Source organism: Emys orbicularis, chromosome 2 (assembly GCF_028017835.1).
Source record: "Emys orbicularis isolate rEmyOrb1 chromosome 2, rEmyOrb1.hap1, whole genome shotgun sequence".
NCBI lineage: Eukaryota > Metazoa > Chordata > Testudines > Emydidae > Emys > Emys orbicularis.
Window position 1 is genome coordinate 280,415,200 of NC_088684.1, and position 8,444 is coordinate 280,423,643.

Here is an 8,444-nt window from a genome sequence, read left to right on the forward strand (position 1 = left end):
CTCGGCAGCCAATGGGAGCCGGGCGGCCGATATGACGTGCGGGACACACCACCCGCCTTCCTTCTCGGTTGACAGCCGCGAAGCGTCAGGGCTGCTGGCTGGCGCGTGAGCCGGAGGAGCTGGCGCGCGGCTGAGCTGGGCGAGGGGAGAGGGCGTTCTGGTGCGTGCTGAGGGGGGTCACGGGTCCCTTCCGAACGGAACGAACGTTCCGGTCCAATCCCAACGGAAAACGCAGCCGGTTTAAACTGGCTGAGGCCAGGTGGGTGGGGCGGGGCAGGGAATGTGCCTCAAAGACCAGAATGGACCAGGATGGTCAAGTGTAGGGTGAGCTGAGCCTAGCAGGGGACAAGGGGGCTGCCAGGTCCTGCTGCTCTTTGAGCACAAACCCCCTCCGGATTGCACCATCATCGCAACAGGGAACAACCCTCAGTAGCTTCTAATATTGCACCAACTCCAGCCCTCATGCGCCTGGGCAACTGGCCAGGCAGGGGCATGATGCATTCTGCCCCCATGCGCCACAGATCTGCCCCAGCTCCCCCAGGTGCTATGGTCTGTGTTACACAGGAAGGTGGAGTAGATAGATACTCACAATGGACTCTTCTGGTCTTAAAATCCCAGTGCATGAGCATCCCTGGATCCTGGGTCCAGCTGGAGCGTGACAATTTTTGGCCTTGAGCTTCCACACTGGATTATCTAAAAAAGAATGAAGTGTAGCTACTCTCGCTTCAGTGAAGAAATCTGGATCCTGATGTGTCCAGTCCAATAGCACTGAAAAACACGTACCTGACTCCTGCCCATTTTTAACCCTAATCCCCCAAATTCTACTGACAAATCTGTGTGCAGTGCGTAGATATTTTCACAAAGGTCTAAGGGATTTAGACATCTTTCATTAAAATGGGTTTTACATTAAGGAATATATGTCAAAATTCACTAGGCAGTTTTGATAATTTCAGTCAAACACTGAGCTGCTAAAGCCACATCTATAATGTGATTGTCCACATCTGCTAGGCCAGTTCCATGGCAAAATTTCAATATAAAGCTGTGCAATTTGCTTGTATCTGAACACATCAAGATCTGGGTTACCTGGATACCGAGTCATCTGATGTAAAAGAATGGCTACAACCTATTTATCTAGAAGGCAAAATTATGGGAATCTAAGTTTAAAAAATGGGCAGATGCAGGTCCATATTGGATTTTTCAAGTGCAGACTGTGTCTGTTTGAGGGGACCAGACTTTTTTAGTGGATTAGGAACAGTTACATTTGGTCTCTGTTTATGTGCTGTCTATTTTTATGGTAAAATTTGGGGCACGTGAGGGCCAAAAATGATGGCATCCAGCAGGATCCAGTTACTGGATACATTTCTCTGTGTTGCTATAAGCAGAGATGTTTCAGGGTCTGGATTTTTGCAGTGACATTACAGCAGTTTCACGTTTCTTTTTTCCTGATAGAATTTTGGGGTTTGGGATAAAAAAAACTCAGCAGGGTCCACATTCTGGACACCAATTTTTGAGGCGTTGCACACCTGTTTGTAATAGGGTCTGGAGTTTTTGGTTCACTAGAAGCTGGAGCATTTTTTCTCTAGGCAAAACAGCAGAATTTGGATTAAAAACTGGCAGGCTGCAGGTACCAAATACACATGTTTCCAGTGCAATTGAGCCAGGATGAATCATGGTCCAGATTTGTTCACTGAAATAGGATCAGCTATATTTGTTTTGTATTTTGCCTGTAGAGTTTGGCAGCTTGGGCCAAAAATTGCCAAGCTCTGGCTGGGTACAGGTGGTGGATGAAGGTTTTTGCATATGGCCATTCTTATGTTCTTACTGGTTCAGACCAATGATCTGCCAACAGATCGAGGAACGTGATCATTCCCCTTTATTCCACATTGATGAGGTCTCATCTGGAGTACTGTGTCCAGTTTTGGGCCCCACACTACAAGAAGGATGTGGAAAAATTGGAAAGAGTCCAGCGGAGGGCAACAAAAATGATTAGGGGTCTGGAGCACATGACTTATGAGGAGAGGCTGAGGGAACTGGGATTGTTTAGTCTCCAGAAGAGAAGAATGAGGGGGGATTTGATAGCTGCTTTCAACTACCTGAAGGGGGGTTCCAAAGAGGATGGAGCTCAGCTGTTCTCAGTGGTGGCAGATGACAGAACAAGGAGCAATGGTCTCAAGTTGCAGTGGGGGAGGTCTAGGTTAGATATTAGGAAACACTATTTCACTAGGAGGGTGGTGAAGCACTGGAATGTGTTACCTAGGGAGGTGGTGGAATCTCCTTCCTTGGAGGTTTTTAAGGTCCGGCTTGACAAAGCCCTTGCTGGGATGATTTAGTTGGGAATTGGTCCGGCTTTGAGCAGGGGGTTGGACTAGATCAGTGTTTTTCAACCACTGTTCCGCGGCACACTAGTGTGCCGCGAGATGTTGCCTGGTGTGCCGTGGGAAAAAAATATTAAACCATGCTTGAATGTCGGAACTGGTTACTAAAATTTTTGAATCCCACCACTGATGTTAAGGACTATAAATAGCTCCGGTGTCACTGTTACACTAACAGGAGGAGGACAGGAGGAGACATCGCAGTAGATCGCCGATGAGCAGAAGAGCGCCAATGGATCTGGATTTGGAGGAAACATGAGCAGAAGAGCGCTGACTGATGGATCTGGATGGAGACATGCGCAGAAGAGTGCTGAGTGTGACGGACAGCGGCTATCTGGAGGAGACAAGCGCAGTAAGTACTGAGTGACAGTGAGATACTGCAGTGATGGACAAGTTTTTGAAAAGGAAAGAACTGGACTCTGAACAAAATTTGGAGCCAGATGAGAGCCCAAGTATGAGTGGGGATCAAAAGAAAGCAAAGATGGTTAGCTCAAGCAAATTCTCTGGCACAAGGCAATATAGCGAAAGCTATATTTCATTTGGATTTACTTTCACCGGAGATGCAAACAAACCAACTCCACTGTGCGTGGTGTGTGGTGAAAAGCTAGCTAACAGTGCTATGGTCCCAAGCAAACTTAAACGCCATCTCCAAACGAAACACCCTTCGCTTCAAAACAAGAATGCGGACTATTTTGTTCGCCTGCGTGAAAACACGGAGAAACAGGCAACTTTCATGAGAAAAACCACAAAGGTAAATGAAAGAGCTCTTAAAGCTAGCTATCAAGTTGCTGAACTTATAGCCAAGTCAAAAAAGTCGCACACTGTGGCAGAGACATTAATACTTCCCGCCTGCAAAGCTATTGTAGAGGAGATGCTCGGACCTGAAGCAGCTAAGGAAATAGCCAAAGTCCCTCTCTCAGACAACACAATTTCCAGACGTATTAATGACATGTCTGCAGACATCGAAAGTGTGGTTTTGGAAAAGATCCGTATCAGTGAGAAATTTGCATTGCAACTTGACGAGTCTACTGATATCAGTGGACATGCTCAACTCTTGGCCAATGTGCGTTTTGTTGATGGTGATGCAATTAGAGAAAACTTCTTTTTTTGCAAGGCATTGCCAGAAAAAACAACAGGAGAAGAAATTTTTCGGGTCACATCAGAATACCTTGAACAAGGAGGACTTAAGTGGGAAAACTGCACAAGTGTCTGCACCGATGGAGCTGCAGCCATGGTCGGGCGCACCAAAGGCTTTGTAAGCAGAGTGAAGGAAAGAAATCCAGATGTGATTGTTACGCATTGTTTTTTACACCGTGAGGCCCTCGTAGCCAAGACTTTACCAGCAGACCTAGTTCATGTGTTGGATGATGTTGTGCGCATGGTAAACTTTGTAAAGTCACGACCCGTGAAAAGTCGCATATTTGCAGCTTTGTGTGAGGAGATGGGAGCGAAGCATAAAACCTTGCTGTTTCATACGGAGGTTGTCGCGTGGCAAGGTCTTGGTTCGTGTGTATGAGCTGCGGGAGGAACTTAAAGTATTTCTGACAAATGAGAGGTCAGATTACGCAAAGCTGCTTGCAAGTGATGAGTGGTGTGCAAGGCTGGCATACCTGGCAGATATATTTCATCATCTGAATGAACTGAACACACGAATGCAAGGCCGAAATGAAAACCTGCTTACAAGTACAGATAAAATAAATGGATTCCGTTCAAAGGTGCAACTCTGGCATCAACACGTGGAAAGTGGCAATCTTGAAATGTTCACACTCACCAAGCAATGGCAAGGTGTTCACACTGCTGCACTGTGTGAGATAATAGTTAAACATTTAAAAACTCTCGAGGAGAAGTTGTCATTTTATTTCTCTTCAGTCTCCACTGAATGCCTTGACTGGGTTAGGGACCCTTATAGCTCAGCATCAGTTGGTGGAAAGGACATGACTTTACAGGAGCAGGAGGAACTAACTGAACTGAGACAAAATCGTGGTTTCAAGCTAAGATTTGCTGATCTACCTTTGGACAGTTTTTGGTTGGATACTGCCAAGGAGTTCCCCCTTCTGGCAAACAAAGCTATTTTGACATTGCTCCCATTTTCCACTACATATCTGTGTGAGATGAGCTTTTCAAGCATGATTGCTATAAAAACTAAATACAGAGAGAGACTGAGAGCTGTTGACGAAGAGCTACGTGTGTGTCTTTCTTCGATTCCAGCCAGAATATCAGCTTTGTGTTCAGCCAAACAGGCCCAGGTTGCGCACTGAATAAAGTATTTTATAATTTTTCATATTTCTGTTTACTTACTATTTCATAATAAAGTAATTATAAAATACTTTCTTTGTGTTTATTTGATTCCTATTCAAGAGAATTACTTTATATATAGTCAATATAGGCACAGAGTTAAATTTTTTAACATTTTCTAATGGTGGTGTGCCTCGTGATTTTTTTCATGAAACAAGTGTGCCTTTGCCCAAAAAAAGGTTGAAAAACACTGGACTAGATGACGTCCTGAGGTCCCTTCCAACCCTGATATTCTATGATTCTATGATTCTATGGCCGGTGCCAGATGCTTCAGAGGGAGTGAACAGAACAGGGCACATCATGGAGTGATCCATCCCCAGTCATCCAGTCCCAGCTTCTAGTAGTCAGATATTTAGGGACACCCAGAGCATGGGATTGCATCCCAGACCATTTTGACTAATAGCCATTATTGGACCTATCCTCCATGAATTTATCTAATTCTTTTTTTTTAACCCAGTTATAGTTTTGGCTTTCATCACATCCCCTCCCAATGAGTTCCCCAAGTTGACTGCCTTGTGTGCAGAAATACTTCCTTTTGTTGGTTTTAAACCTGCTGCCTATTAATTTCATTGGATGACCCCGGTTCGTGTATTATGTAAAGGGCCAAATAATACTTTCCTATTCACTTTCTCCAAACCATTCATGATTTTATAGACCTCTATCATATCTTCCCTCAGTCGTCTCTTTTCTAAACTGAACACTCCCAGTCTTTTTAATCTCTCTTCATATGAAAGCTCTTCCATACGCCAATCATTTTGTTGCCCTTCTCTGTATATTTTTCCAGTTCTAATACACCTTTTTTTGAGATGGGGTGACTAGAACTGTACACATTATTCAAGGTGTGCGCGTACAATGGATTTATATAGTGGCATGATATTTTCTGTCTTTTTATCTATCCCCTTCCAAATGGTTCCTAGCATTCTGTTAGCCACTTCATATTGAGCAGATGTTTTCAGAGAACTATTCACAATGATTCCAAGATCTCTTTCTTGAGTGATAACAGATAATTTAGACCCCATCATTTTGTGTGTATAGTTAGGATTATGCAGGGCCATCCCTAGCCGTTTGGGTGCCCTCCACAGACCCTCTGCGGCGGGGCTGTGTGGGGCCCCAGGCCTCCCCCCGCCAGGGTCTGGGAGGCAGGAGCTGTAGGGGGCCACTTTTGGGTGGCCTGGGAGATTAGCGGGGGGCCAGGAGCAGCCCGCTCCGCTTCCCTCGCCCTGGCCCCAGCCGTGTCACTCGGGGGAGGGGATTAGGGGGAAAGGATCCCCCCACCCACACACTCACTGCCAGCGGCGGGAAGCGGAGCAGCCTGGCCCAGCCCGCTCTACTCCGCCAGCTCCACACCCCGCTTGCAGGGGGGGCTGGACGAAGGATAGGGCTGGTCGCCGGGGTGGGTGCTGCCGCATATGCAGCATGCAGCTGCCTAGAGCACCTTGAAATCTGGGGCAATTTGGTGCCCCAAATTTCCTGGTGCCCTACGCAGCTGCGTATGCCTAAGGACGGCCCTGGGGTTATGTTTTCCAACGTGTATTAGTTTGCATTTATCAACAGTGAATTTTATCTGCCATTTTGTTGCCCAGTCACCCAGTTTTGTGAGATCCCTTTGTAACTCTTTGGACTTAATTATCTTGAGTAGTTTAGTATCAGAGGGGTAGCCGTGTTAGTCTGGATCTGTAAAAAGCAACAGAGAGCCCTGTGGCACCTTTAAGACTAACAGATGTATTGGAGCATAAGCTTTCGTGGGTGAATGCCCACTTCGTCGGATGCATGTAATGGAAATTTCCCATTGAGTAGTTTAGTATCATCTGCAAATTGTGCCACCTCACTGTGTATCCTCTTCCAGATCATTTATCAATATGTTGAACAGCACTGTTCCCAGTACAGATCCTTGGGGGACTCTGCTATTTACTCTCTGCTCTCTCTACGGTGAAAACTGACAGTTTATTTCAAAGGGTTGTTTCTTGTCTTTTAACCAGTTACTGATCCAGGAGAAGATCTTCCCTCTTATCCCATGACTGCTTATTTTGCTTAAGAGTCTTTAGTGAGGGACCTTTGCAAAGGCTTTCTTAAAGTTTGAGTATACTATATCCACTGGATCACCCTTGTCCAATGTTTGTTGAGTCCCTCAAAGAATTCTAATAGATTAGTGAGGCATGATTTCCCTTTACAACAGCCGTGTTGATTCTTCCCCAACATATTGTGATCATAGATGTGACTGATAATTCTGTTCTTCACTATAATTTAAACCAATTTGCCTGGTACTAAAGTTAGCCTTACCAGCCTGTAGCTGCCAGGATTGCTTTTGGAGCTTTCTTTTAAAAATCGGCATCACATTGGCTATCTGCCAGTCATCTGGTACAGAGGCTGATTTAAGCTATAGATTACATACCACAGTAGTAGTTCTTCAATTTTGTGTTTGAATTCCTTTAGAACTCTTGGATGAATACCATCTGGTCCTGATGACTTACTATTATTTAGTTTATCAATTTTTTCCAAAACCACCTCTATTGACACCTCAATCTGGGTCAGTTCCTCAGATTTGTCACCTAAAAAGAATGGCTTAGGTGTGGGAATCTCCCTCACATCCTTTGTAGTGAATGCAAAGAATTCATTTAGCTTCTCTGCAACAGCCCTGTCTTCCTTGAGTGCTCTTAGCACCTTGATCATTCAGTGGACCCACTTTGGCAGGCTTCCTGCATCTGATGTGCTTACAAAATTTTGCTGTTAGTTTTTGTGTGTTTTGCTAGTTGATCTTTGAATTCTTTTTTGGCCTGCCTAATTATGCTTTTACACTTGACTTGCTAGAGTTTATGATTCTTTCTATATGTTGATTAGCAGGGGAAATTGGCCAAGTTCTGTTCTGCAGCCTTTATTGCTGAACTTCCTGTGCACAATGAATTATTTAAAGAACTGTAGATGTTGGGTTTCTACTGATGTTTTATCCCAACAATGTAATCATTTGTTAAAATAGGCCTCAGATTTCACTTCCATATAATATAATGGGTTGGATTATTATTTGTAGCAGTAGTTTTTCTGGGGGGTTGTATCCATGTAGGCATTTATGGTGTAGGAAGCCTGCAGAACTGTTCCTTATAATGCTTTTATAGCCAATCGGAAGTGCCCTGATATGTTTATTGCTAGGCCCAGGTATATGTAATTTAGAGTGTGTTCAACCTTCATGCCTTCATTATACAATTTTACTTTGTTTTGGTTGGTTTGGGGCTTTCTTGAAACATCACGAAAGTGTCACTGCAACACAGTGTAGTAGAAAACAGCAGTGCATCATAATGGGAAAGGGAATAATGCAATGTAGTGAAAAATGGCAGCACAACAGATTGTGGCAGCGTGGTGGGAAAATTACACTGTGTGTGCCCAAATCATTTTTGAAATAGTAGCACTGTTCCTGCCACTAAAGGGTAAAAATTAGGATGATTCCACAAAATGTGGGGCTAGTGGTGCTATGCAGCAATGGTAAGAAATTCTAAAGAGAATTTCTAGCACTGAATGAGGAATTTTATGAGAATAAATGGGAAACTTTCACAGGAACTGGACCATTAATATTGAACTCACCTGCCAGAAGAAACAAGAACGACCACTAACCTTGTTGCATTCAGAGCTGAATGCAAAAATCTGTCTCTGCCCAAGCGTTTCCATAGTAGTACCCTCTAGCTCGGGGGTGGGCAAACTTTTTGGGCCGAGGGCCACATCTGGGTGGGGAACTGTATGCAGGGCCGGGGCAGGGGGTTGGGATGCAGGAGGGAGTGTGGGGTGGGG